Source organism: Rhinatrema bivittatum, chromosome 8 (genome assembly GCF_901001135.1).
Source record: "Rhinatrema bivittatum chromosome 8, aRhiBiv1.1, whole genome shotgun sequence".
Lineage (NCBI taxonomy): Eukaryota > Metazoa > Chordata > Amphibia > Gymnophiona > Rhinatrematidae > Rhinatrema > Rhinatrema bivittatum.
In genome coordinates, this window is record NC_042622.1 from 799897 (window position 1) to 819487 (window position 19591).

Sequence of the window (19591 nt, forward strand, 5' to 3'; positions counted from 1 at the left end):
ACCGGATCTGGCACTGGCTGAGGAATCCCCGGCACAACTTTGCTTCTCCGGCGTATCGAGAGGGTGCCTGGAGTTGCGTGGGGACTCCTTGCCCCAGGTCGGGCCTGGGGTCTGGGACAGCATGCGGCTGAGTAGGGCGGCCTCCTTGAGCCCCAGGCGGAGAGGGTAGCGTAGGATTCATGGGCCCTAATGCCTCAAGGCGTTGGGTGAGGCTCTGCACAGCCGAAACTAAGGCATCGAGGGTCTGTTGCTGATCCTTTAGGCGCTGGGCCATTCCCGGAATGGCCTGGCGGGCGGAAGACTCCGCCGGGTCCATGGACTTGGCAATCTGTTATGCTCAGGCTTGTGGACCCTTGGCCGACAAGAGGGTGGTATACCTTTCGGAGGATCCGTAGGCTCTCTTGTCGGGTGGCGAGGCAGAACAGGAGCCGGGACCAGCTGACCCTTGGCACTGGAGGCTGAGGCGAATACAGAGGCGATGAAGAGATGAGATGAGATGAGGCGCTGTGTCTTCACCACTGGTGGTCTGCGGTCCCCCCGGGAGGAGCCCGTAGGGACCCGACCGCTGGGACTTAGGTGGACCTATGGAGGTCAGAGCAACGGTGCAAAGGCCAACTGGAGCTTCGCCCTGGAAGCCCACGGTCCCCCCGGGAGGAGCCCATAGGGACCCGGGCTGCTGGGACTTAGGTGGGCCCTTGGAGACAGAGTATTGAGGGAGTCCTAGGTCGAGTGCCAGAGGGTCGTCGCTCACCAGTCCAAAGTCGTGCACCAGAGAATCACCGCTTGCCAATCCGAAGTCAGGAACCAGAGAATCACCGTAAGCCAATCCGAAGTCAGGAACCAGGAAGACAAAGCAGAAGCCAAGCTCGAAGAACTCACCGAAGCAAGCAGACTGGACAAAGCTCACAGGAGATGTTGCCAAGTCAAGGAATGAGCAGAGGAAGCCTCCCTATATACTTCCTCTGCTCTGGATCATTGGAAGCAGGTGAGTCTAGTTAAAGGGACCAGGTCCCTTTAAATGCAAATGAGTTGACGGCGGCCATCTTGGATCCCATGGCGGCGGCCATCTTGAATCTCCCCGGTGGAGGAGAGACGCTGCAGGACGGCTTCCCCTGCAGCGGGCAGCACGGGCCCGAGCCGGAGCCCTCCCCCGGGGCTTTCATGGCGCTGAGAGTCAGGTAGGGAAACGCGGTCGTGGGGCGCCACGGCCGCGGAGCACAACAACTCCCTGATTAAAACAGGTAATCTGAGGGTTGAAATCCATTTTGCCAGAGGACTGCCCCGCACTAAGGATATGATCGTATACAGTGTATTTGACAACTTGATAGAAATCAATCACAGAAGGAATGTATTGTTTGACTACCTGTAAACATGAACACCATGCAGATCTAACATGTGTTGAAGAGGGACCAGTACATCATGGAATCTTTTTTAGACATCCTGCTCTGCAACTTGTTACCCGATGTACAACTCTCACGAAGGCCTGCTGGATTAGTGGTGAATACTCACCTCCACAACCTTCCCGGTGAACACTGGTTAAGTATCTACGCGACGGAGGGTGGGGTCTGGGAGTTTTTTGATTCTTACGGTCAACCTCCGGACAGTGTGTGGTTTCTGAATAACATAATGAACTTTCTAAATAAATGCTGCGACCCTGTTTCATACCACAACAGGCAGCCGCAACACCTTCTCTCCATAACCTGCGGTTACCACAATGTATTTTTCTTACATCACTGCTGTAAAGGCTTACCTTTTGAAAACATATTAAAATGATATTCCGAGGACCTAATGAAAAATATTGAAATGGTGCTAGCTTTTGTAAAAAAAAAAAACAAAAAACAGTAAACGAAGAAAAAGATGTATGTATAGACCTGCTCGAGGCGTGTTTCAGAATCTTCAAATGTGTTTCCTATAATGATTGTGTCAATAAAATACACTTGTAAATGAATCAGAGGCTCTAGTCTTTTTTTTTTTAAGGTATTTATTTTATTAACAAAGTATTATACATTCAGACACTGGTGTCTGTAAATCAATTTACTTTTTTTTTTTTTTTTTTATAAGTGTTTGACTTTTACTGGTTTGGAGAATATCACAGTGGCAGAGCCTGCGGTCGCTGAGAGGCTCTCTTTCAAACACGACAGTAGGTCTCTGTTGCTTGCATTACCCACCACTGTCGCTGGCATGTTGAGTTCAGCCAGGCTTCACATGAACTCTTCCCAGCCTTTGGGTATTTTCCGTTGCAACAGAGTTTGCATTTGCGAAGCCCCACAAACCAGATCAAGCATGTTAGAAATGTAAACGGGTATTCCCTTGTACATAAAAGTCCCATTATCCCGCCAGAATGCCATGTCCTTGTGCCGCACCAGTTTATGAAGCAACACTTTTGCATTTTTTCTATAGCACGATCCAACACCATTAAGCACTTCTTGAAGAACAGGGTCCGAGGGTCTGATGTCTTCTAGCGGCACGGTAACCATATCATTTTGGTCCAGTAGATACAAGCTTAATTTCTTTTTCTGTTTCTCCTTGCCTGTTAAACGAAAGGTAATGCTGTAGCATGGCAGTATAACGTTTGGCCTTTTCATATTCGGTTATGCTGGAACTGTGAAGAATGTCTTTCATTTCGTCTAGCCTGTGCATGACCTTGATTCTGATATTCTCTGCAGGGGTTCTCAAACGTTCGAGTTGTTGACTCAGGACCAAGTACATTTTTTCAATGTACTGCATTACCAAGAAAACCTGTAATAAGAGACAAGGCAAAACTCAACAAGGACCTGATAAACCCGCTCGACTGCCTCACCAGCTTCTTCTTTCTTTTAAGGAGTCCTTTTTGTCGCCCAGACTCTTTATGGCTGTCTCCTTTTCAGGACGCATATCTGATATTTCAACAAGGGTATGTTGCCTTTCAGCGTGTTAAGAGCAATATAGCAGCGATTAAATCATCCAAAGCCACACTTAGAATGGCTTTTCTTTGCCGCGGCGAGGCCTGAACTAAAAGTTTATCTCAGGACAAGCAGGATACTAGTCCTCACATATGGGTGACGTCACTGACGGAGCCCTATTGCGGGAAAAACTTCTGTCAAAGTTTCTAGAAACTTTTGACTGGCTGCCAGAGGCTACTGAGCATGCCTGGCATGCCATGACATTCCCTGCCACAGGGGTCTCACTTCAGTCTTCTTTTTTCCGCGCTGCACTCAGCATCGCAGAGACAGGAGCCCTGTGAGAATATCTAACTATTCCTGACTGGAAAAGTTATATTTTTTCTCAAAATTCCCCATTGGGGTCTCACTAATTCTCATTCTTCACCGGACGGTGACAGAAAATAATATTTTGGAAAATTTCTTTTCTCAGGATTTCTCTTTCTCTCATCTCATCGATGGCTGTCGATCATAGACATGCCTTCAGGTTTTAAAAAGTGGTCTGTTTGGGAGAAAAACATGAAATACCTTCATGTGAAAAGTGCAAGAAATGACCCCGAAGGGCAGAAAGCTGAGACAAGAGAAAATGTTTCAGCTTTTTCATCTAAAATCACTGCCTTCACCGACTACCTCCACAAAGTCATCACCAACGGGGGTCACTAAGAAAATCCTCTTTAAAAAACGAAGAATAGAAGAATCGGGTGATGCTCCGTCACCGACAGCATCGATCCCCGGTGTCGTCGTCGCTCCCTCCCCCAGAGGAACCGACTAAGAAGCGGCACAAGCCGTCCGATCTCTCGCTGACTTCCACATCTTCGATTCCGGAGCCTCTTCCTTCAGTATCGCCATCGTCATCGAGGGCTCAGGTTTTACCATCGACGCCAGACTTACTAAGTCTAATTCAACGGATGGTCACCGAGGCTTTTCAGACACAGTTACCGGCGTCATCGCTGATGCTGATGGAAACATCGATGCCGGCCACGGTGCCGATGCCGGCCACGATGCTGATGCCATCCACAGTGCCTATGCCGCACACCGTGCCGATGCCGTCCATGGTGCCGATGCCCGCTGTTCCACCGATGACAACAGATACATCGATGCCGGAAGCTCTGCCAGTACCGTCGATGTCGATGAATATATCGATTCCATCGATGGAATCTTCGATGCCAAAGCCACTGACATCTATGGAGATGATACCTTTGATTTCTTCATCACATCTCCAAGTCCCATCGACTACAGTGGCCGCAATTTCATCAATGCCCTTGGTTTTAGACCAGTGGTCAACGTTTTCTTTTCTGCAAACATCGACGTTGGCTACTGCGTCTCCCCTGCAACCAAAATTGATTTACACGACGGCACCTACTTCACACCCTTATCAAAGGCCATCGACGAAAAGACTCAAGGCATCCATGAAAGTGAAACACACGATGCCAAAACATCCATCTGTCTCTTCTGACACTTTGGGTGCACAGTCGCAGTTACACGACTTACTAACCAAAAGGTATGAAGACCTGTTAGCTTCCTTACCTTCTAATCCAGTGCAAGAGGAGCAAGATGATCTACCTTCTGATCCTATTCGGCCTGGGCCTTCAGGTGTATCTAAGCTCCCTAAGCCTACACCTATTGAACAACCTTCTGCGTATGATACTTGGTCAGATACTTCATCAGAATTCTCATCAGAGGAATTCATGTCTGATCCCTCGCCGCCTCAAGCTAAGAAGCAATCCCCACCAGAGGATTTGTCTTTTTCGGCCTTCATCCAAGAAATGGCAGATTCTATACCATTCAAACTGCAGACTGATGCTGATGACAGACAACAGACTCTAGAAATACTACAGTTTGTTGATCCTTCCAAACATACTCTCGCCATCCCTATTCATGAAGTTCTGCTGCAGTTACAACAATGCATCTGGGAACATCCATGCACTGGACCTGCAGTGAACAAAAGGATAGATTCTACATACCTCGTACAGGCTGCACCAGGCTACCAAAAGCCTCAACTGCCCCACCATTCGGTGGTCATAGAATCTGCACAGAAGCGTTCCAGGCGATCTCGGACCCATTCCTCGATTCCTCCCGGGAAGGATAATTGATTCCTCGATCAAATGGGCCGAAAAATCTATCAGGGAGCCATGCTCTCTTCGAGGATTTCAGCATACCATCTCTACATGACACAACACCAGAGAAATCTCTGGAAACAAATAGAAGAGTTCATACCATTCCTACCTACCCAGTACCAAGAAGCAGCTCAGAATATCATTACCAAAGGTCTAGATACCGGCAAGCACGAGGTGAGAGCCGCTTATGATGCCTACGAAACAGCCTCAAGAATTGCTGCTTCAGGACTCACTGCTCGAAGGTGGGCTTGGCTCAAAGCATCTGACTTACGACCAGAGGTTCAAGACAAACTCGTGGACCTCCCTTGCCTGGGTGATAATCTCTTTGGCACTAAAGTGCAGGATGCAGTATCCCAACTACGCGAGCATACGGAGACTCTGAGGCAATTATCCTCTCTCCCGCATGATACGCATACTACTCGCAGACCGCCTAGACGAGAAACCAGAAGGCCATTTTACCGACAAAGGAGATATTATCCTCCATCATCCAGGCCACGGCCTCCAAGGTCTCAACAGCGACCACAACAGAGGCACTAAAGAACAACCAAACCTCAACCTCCTCCCCAAACCGGCAACTGGATTTTGAGGACAAGTCCAGAGAGCAAAGCCTCTATTCCAATCCCTATACCACACTGCCAGTGGGAGGAAGACTGTCCAAATTTTACAACACTTGGACATCCATAACATCTGACCAATGGGTCCTCTCAATTATACACAGAGGTTATCAACTCAATTTTACAACCATTCCTCCGGATTCTCCACCTCGTCATTCCCATCTCAGCGAAGCTTATCTGCTTCACTTACAAACGGAATTATCCACCCTTCTGAAAGCGAGGACTATAGAACCGATGCCCCGGTCTCAGCAGGGCGGAGGATTCTACTCCCGTTACTTCCTCATTCCAAAGAAAACCGGAGGCCTACGTCCCATCCTAGATCTCAGGAATCTCAACAAATTTCTAAAGAAAGAAAAGTTCAGGATGGTTTCTCTAGGCACCATGCTTCCACTTCTACAAAAAGGGGATTGGCTTTGCTCTCTGGATCTTCAAGATGCTTACGCTCACATTCCCATATTTCCTCCTCATCGCAAATACCTACGATTCATGGTAGGGCATCAACACCTACAATACAAAGTCCTCCCATTCAGACTTACATCGGCTCCCAGAGTATTCACAAAGTGTCTCGCAGTACTTGCAGGTCACTTGCACAAACACAGTGTCCATGTATTTCCATATCTCGACGACTGGCTCATCAGAAGTCAGTCTCAACAAGGAGCTCTAACTTCTCTCAATCAAACGATCACTCTCCTTCACTCGACGGGATTTCTCATAAACTATCAAAAATCCCACTTAACACCGTCGCACCAACTTCAATTCATAGGTGCAGACTTGGACACTATCCTGTCAAGAGCCTTTCTGCCCAGGGATCGAGCAGAGACATTATCCCTGTTGGCAACCTCGCTTCGCTCAAAGAAACAGGCAACAGCTCATCAGTTTCTAAACTTACTAGGCCACATGGCCTCCACAGTTCATGTTACTCCCATGGCAAGACTCGCCATGAGAGTAACCCAATGGACATTACGATCTCAATGGATTCAAGCCATTCAGCTGCTCTATTCTCCAATTCAAGTAACCCACCAGTTACGATCCTCTCTACTTTGGTGGGCGAACAAGGACAATTTGCGCAAAGGCCTACCTTTTCAGCAACCAGTCCCTCAGATAACTTTAACTACAGATGCATCCACCTTAGGTTGGGGAGCACACATAGACAATCTCCAAACCCAGGGTACTTGGACAAAACTCGAAGCAACATTCCAAATCAATTTCCTGGAACTTCGAGCTATACGTTATGCGCTCTATGCGTTCAAAGACTGCCTTTCACACAAAACTGTTCTAATCCAAACGGACAACACAGTAGCCATGTGGTACATCAACAAACAGGGAGGTACGGGCTCGTATCTCCTTTGTCAAGAAGCTGCACAGATTTGGGGCTGGGCCCTGAATTACTCAATCTTCCTCCGGGCCTCTCATCTCCCAGGTATTCACAACGTAATGGCAGATCGCCTCAGTCATCAGTTCCAGCCACACGAATGGTCCCTGGATCCCTCAGTAGCGACCAGAATATTTCAACGGTGGGGACAACCGACGATAGACCTCTTTGCGTCACCTCTGAATCTCAAAGTGGACAACTTCTGTTCTCTACACAGACAGAAGAACCAGCCAGCCAAGGACACCTTTGCTCGCCCTTGGAACTCGGGTCTTCTATATGTGTATCCTCCGATACCGCTAATAACCAAAACTCTAGTGAAGCTACAACAGGACAAGGGGTCCATGATACTCATAGCCCCATATTGGCCTCGACAAGTATGGTTTCCCACACTTCTAGACCTCTCAGTCAGGGATCCAATTCGCCTGGGAGTAGCTCCCACTCTCATAACTCAGAATCAGGGTCGGTTGCGCCATCCCAATCTTCAATCCCTATCCCTGACAGCATGGATGTTGAAAGCTTGATCTTACAGCCACTCAATCTTTCAACCAATGTATCTAAAGTGCTTCTAGCTTCACGAAAACCTTCCACACGAAAGAACTATTCTTCCAAATGGAAAAGATTTACTATGTGGTGCAGACAAAAGCAGATAGACCCTTTCACCTGCCCCACAGCCTCTCTCTTAGACTACTTATACCTACTTTCAGACTCTGGTCTCCAGACGTCATCTGTAAGAGTACATTTAAGTGCAATCTCAGCTTACCATAACAAGGTTGGAGATGCACCCATAACCACACAACCTCTCGTCAGCAGGTTTATTAGAGGTTTAACTCCTCTTAAACCACCAATTCGACCACCAGTCACAAATTGGGATCTCAATTTGGTACTAACAAAACTCATGAGTTCTCCTTTCGAACCCATAGATTCCTGTGACTTAAAATTCCTCACATGGAAGACCATCTTCCTCATAGCTATTACTTCAGCTAGAAGGGTTAGTGAGTTACAAGCACTTGTCACATACGAACCCTACACAAAATTCCTGCATGATAGAGTGATTCTCCGCACACATCCAAAATTCCTTCCTAAAGTAGTTTCGGAATTCCACTTGAACCAATCCATAGTTTTACCCACATTCTTTCCAAGACCTCATTCTCACCAAGGAGAACGAGCTTTACATACCTTAGGCTGTAAACGTGCTCTATCCTTTTACTTAAACTGCACTGCAGCCCACAGGAAATCCAATCAACTCTTTGTTTCTTATGATCCAAACAAACCTGGTAAAGCAGTGGGTAAACATACTCTTTCTAATTGGCTAGCAGATTGCATACAGTTTTGCTATGAAAAAGCAGGCCTTCCTCACTAAGGGCGAGTAAAGGCGCATTCAGTAAGAGCAATGTCAACTTCAGTAGCACACTATCGTTCAGTGCCAATCATTGACATATGCAAAGCAGCAACATGGACTTCTCTTCACACCTTTGCAGCTCATTACTGTTTGGACAAACAAGGACGACAAGATTCAGTCTATGGACAATCTGTCTTAACTTGTTTCCAGCTTAAACACAACTCCTTCTACAACCAACCTGCTGTGATCATCGGCTGACTCATTTCAACAGCAGTACTCCACTGTTGCCTCAATATAAAATGACTCAGCCTCTAGCTTGCTAATCACCCATATGTGAGGACTAGCATCCTGCTTGTCCTGGGATAAAGCAAAATTGCTTACCTTGTAATAGGTGTTATCCCAGGACAGCAGGATGTAGTCCTCACGAAACCCACCCGCCACCCTGTGGAGTTGGGACACATATTTTTCCTTATTTATTTTTGCTAAAGCTTATTGCTATATAAGAGACTGAAGTGAAATGTCATGGCATGCTGGGCATGCTCAGTAGCCTCAGGCAGCCAGTCAAAAGTTTCTAGAAACTTTGACAGAAGTTTTTCCCGCAATAGGGCTCCGTCAGTGACGTCACCCATATGTGAGGACTACATCCTGCTGTCCTGGGATAACACCTATTACAAGGTAAGCAATTTTGCTTTCAAAAGGGACAAGTTTCTCTTCAAGCAGTTAGACATGCTGTCTGCGGTGCGCTCGTTTGCGTGTATATGTGGCGGTCGAGGCGAACGGGCACTTTTTCACGGTACAAGACAGGCCAGCAGGGGGAAAGATATCCGTCTGCAGTCTACATGTCTCTGCCATCAGCGCGTTTAAATCCACCAGAAGGTAAGTGAATGGTTTTCTAGTGGCATCGTCGAAGGCCTCAAGAAAGAATCATGACTTACCGGGGTACATCTGTCTGGCTAACATAGTTATTTGTAGTTTATTGCTAGGATTCCTAAAAAGCACCATATATTTCGGTGCAGATTTTCAAAGGCCTACGCGCGCCGGGCCTATTTTAAAAAGACCCGGCGATGGGCGTAAAGCTCCAGGACGCGTGTAAGTCCCGGGGCTTGCAAAAAGGGGCGGGGAGGGGGCAGGGCGGTCCAGGGAGGGGCAGGGCTGGGGTCAGGCTCCCGGCACAGCGGCCATATTTGCCGCTGTGCTGGGGATCACGTGCCGCAGCGTGTGCCGGCAGCGCAGCTTGGTGTGCACCCCCTTGCGCCAGCCGACCCCTGATTTTATAATTTGCGCGCACCAGCGTGCACAAGTTATAAAATCGGGCGTACATGTGCACGCACCGGGTAGTGCGCGCATATGTATGCCGTGTGCATGTTATAAAATCTACCCCTTAGTGTTTAACGTGATAGTACGACTCGCTTTGCCTTGACAGAAAATGTTCTGGATGATATATATAATACTCAAGTTTCTGTGGTGAACGTACTTGGTAAACACTGTCTCATTTCATCACTTTTACTACAAGCAGAGTCTATCAAATCATCTACAATAACCATGTTTACTTTATTGATTGGAAACAGACGATCATTGTTAAAAGTTTCATATAAAGAATCCATAAAGGTAATACAAGGATATTTAGACATCATTTCATCATACAAAGGTTGCCAGCAGCTGTAACACCACATGAAATTGTCAGGGGCTGCGGTCAGCGTGTTCTAACAGTTTTTTGACAAAGAAACTCTTGCCAGAATTAGAAGATCCCGCTCGAATACAGGAAAAAGGATTTCGCCAGCGCATCTCCTACCAGGTCAAGTGCCCCTGTTTTATTGTAACTTTTATTCACTTTTTCTCTCTTCTCCTATTGTTCACGTTGATGTTAAGAACATAAGAACATAAGAAGCTGCCATACTGGGTCACACCAAGGGTCCATCAAGCCCAGCATCCTGTTTCCAACAGTGGCCAATCCAGGCCATAAGAACCTGGCAAGTACCCAAAAACTAAGTCTATTCCATGTAACCATTGCTAATGGCAGTGGCTATTCTCTAAGTGAACTTAATAGCAGGTAATGGACTTCTCCTCCAAGAACTTATCCAATCCTTTTTTAAACACAGCTATACTAACTGCACTAACCACATCCTCTGGCAACAAATTCCAGAGTTTAATTGTGCGTTGAGTAAAAAAGAACTTTCTCCGATTAGTTTTAAATGTGCCCCATGCTAACTTCATGGAGTGCCCCCTAGTCTTTATACTATCCGAAAGAGTAAATAACCGATTCACATCTACCCGTTCTAGACCTCTCATGATTTTAAACACCTCTATCATATCCCCCCTCAGCAGTCTCTTCTCCAAGCTGAAAAGTCCTAACCTCTTTAGTCTTTCCTCATAGGGGAGCTGTTCCATTCCCCTTATCATTTTGGTAGCCCTTCTCTGTACCTTCTCCATCGCAATTATATATTTTTTGAGATGCGGCGACCAGAATTGTACACAGTATTCAAGGTGCGGTGTCACCATGGAGCGATACAGAGGCATTATGACATTTTCCGTTTTATTCACCATTCCCTTTCTAATAATTCCCAACATTCTGTTTGCTTTTTTGACTGCCGCAGCACACTGAGCCGACGATTTCAATGTGTTATCCACTATGACACCTAGATCTCTTTCTTAGGTTGTAGCACCTAATACGGAACCCAACATTGTGTAATTATAGCATGGGTTATTTTTCCCTATATGCATCACCTTGCACTTATCCACATTAAATTTCATCTGCCATTTGGATGCCCAATTTTCCAGTCTCACAAGGTCTTCCTGCAATTTATCACAATCTGCTTGTGATTTAATTACTCTGAACAATTTTGTATCATCTGCAAATTTGATTATCTCACTTGTCGTATTTCTTTCCAGATCATTTATAAATATATTGAAAAGTAAGGGTCCCAATACAGATCCCTGAGGCACTGCACTGCCCACTCCCTTCCACTGAGAAAATTGCCCATTTAATCCTACTCTCTGTTTCCTGTCTTTTAGCCAGTTTGTAATCCACGAAAGGACATCGCCACCTATCCCATGACTTTTTACTTTTCCTAGAAGCCTCTCATGAGGAACTTTGTCAAACGCCTTCTGAAAATCCAAGTATACTATATCTACCGGTTCACCTTTATCCACATGTTTATTAACTCCTTCAAAAGAGTGAAGCAGATTTGTGAGACAAGACTTGCCCTGGGTAAAGCCATGCTGACTTTGTTCCATTAAACCATGTCTTTCTATATGTTCTGTGATTTTGATGTTTAGAACACTTTCCACTATTTTTCCTGGCACTGAAGTCATGTTAATATTATTGCACCGCTGTTTATTGTAAACCGATACGATATGATTGGTATCGGAAGCCGGGGTGCAACACCCTTTTATCGCAAATGACTCTTTGGGTTTTCCTGAGCTCTCGGGTCTCTAACTGCAATGCCGCTTTTTTCCTCACAATCCCCTTTTGCTATATAGTTATATTTCTCAGGGTCATAGACCAGCACCAGCTCTTTCAAAATGCAAATGTTTATCTTTTTTTACAGTTTTCTGAGTTTAGAATAATTCCCTTCACTTTCATATGGGTCTCACCATTCGACACCCTCTAGCCGAAGTCTTTGGGCCTCGCTGACACAAACTGCATGATGCACTCATCAGCGGGGAGTTTTCTGATCAGCTGTCCTAAATAATCCCCCAAGGCTGGGCTCCATTTGCCTTTCCTGCTGACAAAAATCAAGGAGTCTGTGTTGTAGTACAGACAGCACTCTTGCAAACCATCTAGCAGCCGGTACAGCTCTAAACGAAGCAGGCTATGAAGATTTGGATGTTACCTGGCAACCTGTTTTATTTATTTATTTGTTTGTTTGTTTATTTAGAGCTTTTTTATACCGACATTCATGATACCAATCATATCTTATCGGTTTACAAGAAACAATGGTGCAATAACATTAACATCAACATGAACAATAGGCGAAAAGTGATAAAAAGTTACAATAAAACAGGGGCACTCGAACTAGGAGGAGGAAGAGCCAGAGGCATGGGTAACTCAGAGATAGATAATATCTGGTCATATACTCAGGAATATAATAATAACATGTACTCAGGACTGAATACTATCAAATATAAAATAAGATCATATACTCGGGACTGTAATAATATTGTATATTCATGACTAAATGGTTTCAGGTCGTAGAACTCGGAACTAACTAATATAGAGTCAGAAGCCATGTCAGGGTTGGAGTACATTGACTGGAGGACCATGGCGAGTTATTGTAGTTGGGGAGGTCATAGATCAGGGAAGGCTTGTAGAAATAGCCAAGTCTAAAGTTTCTTTCTGAATGTCTGAATGCAAGGTTCTTGTCTAAGGTCAGGGGGCATGGCGTTCCAGATGGGGCATGGTGTTCCAGATGTTCCTTGGACTCGCATGCGGCCTTATCTAGAATATCATACGATGACACATAATCAGGGAAAACTAGTACATATTGAGCTCATCGGGATCTCTCACGATACTTGTGGTGGGCAGATTTGTTCTTTGGCCAAATTTTTCCCACAGAGAATTTAAAAACAGTTTAGCAATTTGACATTTAGCGGGGTTCATGCTAATCTGGTCCATGTGTAAATGCATGCCTTCGTTTTCATAGAAATCCTCCACGTACCATTTTTGCTTTTCAGCGTTGCTACACCAGTGTGGAAACCCTGACACCTCCTGCTTTTAAACCAGCTGCATGTTTATGTATTCTGCAGAGGCAGTCAGACTTTTTTTTTCAAACAGAAAAGATTTTGTGACTATGTACCCTTTGGCAACAGCTTTGTTCATCTCTACGGTGCACCATTCCTTGTCTGTATGGGTGCACTTCCCCCTATGAAGTATCTTGCAGCACAGAGAAAACATGAGTTTTCTGTGAGATCTATTTATTTAGATTTATATTTCGCTTTTTGCACTTTTTTCAGCAGTTCAAAGTGGATTACATTCAGGTACTGGAGGTATTTCCCTATCCCCAGGGGGCTTACAATCTAAGTTTGTACCTGAGGCAATGGAGGGTAAAGTGACTTGCCTAGGGTCACAAGGAGCGACAACAGCAAGGCTTAAACGCTGGTCTCCTGGCTCGTAGGCCACTGCTCTAACCACTAGGCTACTCCTCCACTCCTAAGATCTAAATAGTAACACCGGAAAAAAGAGCTCTCATGGTGGGTACGCTTTGACTTTAATGATCCTGAAATAATCCATGAGGGATCCGAATTGATTAAAAATGATTTGGGGGGGTAGCCTATCAAATACACTTTTGTTTTATTGACATTGGTTGGTAAAATCATAATAGTGTATTTTCTCTCCAGATTTTGCTTCTTAGTGCAAGCATACCGCATTTGTCCTTCCCCTGTAAAGGGCATCTGGAAGCATCAGAGGCTCCAGTAATGTAGCATTGGTGAGGAAGGCAGTGCAGGAACTGTCTGTTTTTATCATCCTGTTCCATTTGTGTTCCCAGATGCTTACGACCTTAAACCCTTCTCTCTCTACAAAATCCACCTTGATTTGGTTTTAAGAACATAAGAAATTGCCATGCTGGGTCAGACTAAGGGTCCATCAAGCCCAGGATTCTGTTTCCAACAGAGGCCAAAACCAAGCCACAAGAACCTGGCAATTACCCAAACACTAAGAAGAACCCATGCTACTGATGCCATTAATAGCAGTGGCTATTCCCTTCTCCTCCAAGAACTTATCCAAACCTTTTTTGAACCCAACTACACTAACTGCACTAACTACCTCCTCTGGCAACAAATTCCAGAGCTTTATTGTGCGTTGAGTGAAAAAGAATTTTCTCCGATTAGTCTTAAATGTGCTACTTGCTAACTTCATGGGATGCCCCCTAGTCCTTCTATTATTCGAAAGTGTAAATAACCGAGTCACATCTACTCGTTCAAGACCTCTCATGATCTTAAAGACCTCTATCATATCCCCCCTCAGCCGTCTCTTCTCCAAGTTGAACAGCCCTAACCTCTTCAGCCTTTCCTCATAGGGGAGCTGTTCCATCCCCTTTATCATTTTGGTTGCCCTTCTCTGTACCTTCTCCATCACAACTATATCTTTTTTGAGATGCGGTGACCAGAATTGTACACAGTATTCAAGGTGCGGTCTCACCATGGAGCGATACAGAGGCATTATGACATTTTCTGTTCTATTAACCATTCCCTTCCTAATAATTCCTAACATTCTATTTGCTTTTTTGACTGCCGCAGCACACTGAGCCGACGATTTTAAAGTATTATCCACTATGATGCCTAGATCTTTTTCCTGGGTGGTAGCTCCTAATATGGAACCTAACATCGTGTAACTACAGCAAGGGTTATTTTTCCTTATATGCAACACCTTGCACTAGGATTTGTAACAGTTTACCGCTCTGAGCTAGCAAATCCATCTCCATCTTCTTCTTTACCAACTGGCTTTCTATAAAATACCCATCCTACCCCTTAGAATTGTGAGCTATGAAGTTGTACTCTCTGAACGTTTTGTCAATAAAGGTCCTAATAAAGGCAGAGAGGCTGTCCGGGTCCAAAAATTCCCAATTCTTTTCTTGGTAAAGATCTATGGCAAAGATGTAATTGGGCTTGTGCACCCCTGTTTCCTGCATACATTCACAGTTGTAAAATATGTACTTTTACAGTGTTTTTGTGTTGCCTATCTTCATCATGAAGCAGATGTGTCTCTCACCTTTCAACAGCTGTTCACCACTCTGCTTACAGCATTTGCCCTTACATCTGTGTCTCTTTTCTGCATACAATTTGCATTAATCGCACAGTATTTTAGTCAAGCAATCAACCTCTTTTTTTGCAGTCAGGAGTTTGTGTTTGTCTAAGCATTCTTTAGAGCAACAACACAATCTGCAGATAGGACATCCTTGTTGCACACCCACGTTATCTATGCATGTCTCTCTCAAACAAAGGTGGCATCGCCTCTTACAGTTATGATCGTGCATGTACAGCATTAACATAGAAATGACAGCAGAAGAAGACCAAACGGTCCATCCAGTCTGCCCAGTAAGCTTTCACACTTATTTTTTCATACTTATCTGTTACTCTTGCCCCTTTTAAGTAACTTTTTGGTTCTATTTCCCTTTCACCCCCGCCATCGATGTAGATAGCGCTAGAGCTGCATCTAACTGTAGTATCTAGCTAATTGGTTTGGGGTAGTAACCGCCATAATAAGCAAGCTACTCCCACGCTTGTTTACCCAGCCTGTACAATTCAGTCCTTGTTGGTTGTTTGAATATAAATCATCTTTTCTTCATTCCCCCTGCCGTTGAAGCAGTGAGCTGCACTGGATATGTATTCCAAATGAAGTATCAGGCTTGATTTGGGGTAGTAACCACCATAACAAGTAAGCTATTCCCATGATTATTTGTTTTACCCAGACTATGTAATTCAGACCTTGTTGGTAGTTGTCTGAATATAAATCATCTTTTCTTCATTCCCCCCTGCCGTTGAAGCAGAGAGCTATGCTGGATATGCATTGAAAGTGAAGTATCAGGCTTGTTTGTTTTGGGTAGTAACCGCGTAACAAGCAAGCTACTCCCATGGCTCCCCTGCTTTTTTGTGGATGCAGATCCTTTTTTCCACATTTCCTCTTGCCGTTGAAGCATAGAGCAATGTTGGAGTCACATTAACAGTGTGTATGTTTATTGAATAAGGACATTAACAGTGTGTATGTTTATTGAATAAGGATATTAATCTCCAGGTAGTAGCCGTCATTCCCGCAAGCCACCCCCATGCCTCTTCTCTTCATTCACATACTCTAGACTTTATGGATCCACAGTATTTATCCTACGCCCCTTTGAAATCCTTCACAGTTTTGGTCTTCACCACTTCCTCCGGAAGGGCGTTCCAGGCATCCCCCACCCTCTCCGTGAAGAAATACTTCCTGACATTGGTTCTGAGTCTTCCTCCCTGGAGTTTTAAATCGTGACCCCTGGTTCTGCTGATTTTTTTTGCAACAGAAAAAGGTTTGTCATTGTCTTTGGATCATTAAAACCTTTCAAGTATCTGAAAGTCTGTATCATATCACCCCTGCTCCTCCTTTCCTCCAGGGTGTACATATTTAGATTTTTCAATCTCTTCTCATAAGTCATTTGATGAAGACCATCCACCTTTTTGGTCACCCTTCTCTGGACCGCCTCCATCCTGTCTCTGTCCCTTCGGAGATACGGTCTCCAGAACTGAACACAGTTCTCCAGGTGAGGCCTCACCAAGGTCCTGTACAAGGGGATAATCACTTCCCTTTTCTTACTCGATATTCCTCTCTCTATGCAGCCCAGTATTCTTCTGGCTTTAGCTATTGCCTTGTCACATTGTTTCGCCGACTTCAGATCATTAGACACTATCACCCCAAGGTCTCTCTCCTGCTCTGTGCACATCAGCCCTTCTCCCCACATCGAATACAGTTCTTTCAGATTTCCACACCCCATATGCATGACTCTGCACTTCTTGGCATTGAATCTCAGCTGCCATATCTTCAACCACTCTTCCAGTTTCCTTAAATCCCGTCTCATTCTCTCTACTCCTTCCGGCGTGTCCACTCTGTTGCAGATCTTAGTGTCATCCGCAAAAAGACAAACCTTACCTTCTATCCCGTCCGCAATGTCGCTCACAAAAATATTGAACAGGACCGGTCCCAACACCGATCCTTGCGGCATTCCGCTCAACACCGCTCTCTCTTCAGAGTAAGTTCCATTTACCATCACACATTGTCTTCTGTCCGTCAACCAATTTGCAATCCAGGCCACCACTTCGGCACTCATTCCTAAGCTTCTCATTTTATTCACCTGTCTCCTGTGCGGAACCGTATCAAAAGCTTTGCTGAAGTCCAAGTAGATGACATCGAGTGCTCTTCCTTGATGCAATTCCTTGGTTACCCAGTCAAAAAAGTCAATCAGATTTGTCTGTCAGTATCTTCCCCTGGTGAATCCATGCTGCCTCTGGTTCAGCAATTCTTCCGACTATAGATAGTTCACTATTCTTTCTTTCAACAGCGACTCCATTACTTTTCCCACCACCGAGGTGAGGCTAACTGGTCTGTAGTCACCAGCCACTTCTCTGTTTCCACTCTTGTGAAGCGGGACCACCACCGCTTTTCTCCAGTCACTCGGCACCACTCCCGTTTCTAGGGATCTGTTGAACAGGTCACACAGTGGACCCGCCAGCACATCTCTGAGCTCCCTCAGTATCCTGGGATGAACCTCATTAGGCCCCATGGCTTTGTCCACTTTCAGTTTCCACAGCTCTTCCCATACATTCTCTACTGTAAATGGAGATACATCTACTCCATTCCCTTACAGTTTCTTGTTAATTAGCAACTGTCCTTCTCCAGGGTCCTCTTTAGTAAACCCAGAACTGAAGTATTCATTTAATATTTCTGCCATTTCTTTGTCTCTCTCCACAGATTGATCCTTTTCATCTTTCAATTTCACTATACCACTTTGAACTTTTCTCCTTTCTCTGATGTATCTGAAAAATGTTTTGTCACCTCTCTTTACCTCTTTGGCAATCCTTTCTTCCGCTTGACTTTTTGCCGTCTTGATTACTTTCTTTGTCTCCCTCAGTTCCACCAGATATTCTTCTTTGTGCTCCTCCCTTTGGGATCCTTTTTATTTCTTGAATGCTGTTCTTTTAGCCTTTATTTTGTCAGCCACCCCCTTTGAGAACCAGATAGGTTTCATTTTTCTTTTGCTTTTCTTTACTTTTCTAACATATCGATTAGTTGCCTTGGTAATTGCTCCTTTTAGTATGGTCCACTGTTGTTCCACATCTCTCTTGTTCTCCCAGCCTAGCAGTTCTTCCTCCACGTACTTCCCCCATTTCATCAAAGTCCTTGTTTTTGAACTGCAAAACTTGGGTCCGTGTGCTTCTTTTCAGTATCCTTTTTGTGATATTAAACCATACCGTTTGATGATCACTGGTGCTGAGGTGGGCGCCCACATGGACATCAGAGACATTATCTCCATTAGTGAGCACTAAGTAGAGTATAGCTCCCTCCCTCGTGGGTTCCAATTCCATTTGTTTGAACAAAGCTCCTTGCAGAGCATCCACTATTTCTCTGCATAGTTAGATTCTGCAGATGGGATTCTCCAGTCTACATCCGGCAAATTAAAGTCTCCAACGATCACCACTTCTTCCTTCTTTCCCATCTTTTGGATGTCTTCAACCATATCTCTGACAAGCTCTTCCTTTTGGTTTGGAGGCCTGTAAACCACTCCAATAAAAATGGATCTCCCATCTTTTTTTAGGTTGGTCCATAGTGCTTCTTCCTTGCCCCATCTTCCTTGCAGCTCAGATGCTTGGATATTGTTTCTGATATAAAGAGCCACTCCTCCCCTTTTCCTATCCTCTCTGTCCTTCCTTAACAAGTTATAGCTCGGTATTGCTGTATCCCATCGTGAGATTCCGTGAACCATATCTCCGTTACAGCAACAATGTCCAAGTCCGCCCCTACCATTAGAGCTTGCAGATCTGGGATTTTATTGCCCAAACTACGAGCATTTGTGCTCATAGTTTTCCAGGTTTCCTCGTTCAGGTTACTGCTGTTCCTGGACTCCTTTTGTGAATTATTTAGTTGAGATTTGTTATCCACTTCTTCCTTTCCCTTTTCATTTGTGCAAAGGAAAAGATTAGTGCCTTTGATAACAGATTCATCCAACACAATGAGCTTTTTCCTTTGGTTACTGATCTGGAATTTCTGTATGCATTGGGTTTCTTCTTTCTTTTCAGATATCACTTCAATCTTTTTCTCAAGAACTTCTTCAGTATTTAATACAGAGAAGACTTTTTGTATTTGTTGGCCTTGATACAGTGTGTGTCTGCATCACAGGTTTAATTCTACCAGAGCCCACTGTAATCTTGTTGTTTATTCCTTAATGCCCTGAGTGAGTGGGGGAGTAGACTTATGAGCTGCACAGCTGTCAAGAACGGGTGCCTGTGGGTCACAGGTCTTATCCTACCTGAGCGTACTGTAAATCTCTTTATCCTTGACTTTTGGTTTTTCTGTGGTAATGGGGAATTAATTCCTGAATATTATAAAGTGGGTGAGCCTTTCTTCATTGAAGCTAATTCAGCTTTAAGTTCATCCAGCTCCTTTTTCAAGGAAGAGAGTTCTGAACAAATGGGGCAAGCCCTAAGTTTCCAGATGATTTCCCTCAGAATAAAGGCTCCACAATAGTTACATTGGATAGTCCTCATTTTGG

At 44.8% G+C, this 19591-nt stretch overlaps 1 protein-coding gene across 4 annotated transcripts in view; it reads left to right on the forward strand.

Annotated features, from left to right (window-relative positions):
* KIF3B (kinesin family member 3B) overlaps positions 1-19591 on the forward strand; it is a 190136-nt gene that overhangs the window by 146020 nt on the left and 24525 nt on the right. The window contains exon 10 of one of the 4 annotated variants that reach the window (XR_003858455.1): positions 2667-2893. The exons of the other annotated variants lie outside the window; for them this stretch is intronic. The gene's annotated coding sequence lies outside the window, so the exon portion shown is untranslated. The remainder of the gene's footprint in view (positions 1-2666; positions 2894-19591) is intronic. 4 annotated transcript variants of the gene reach the window in all.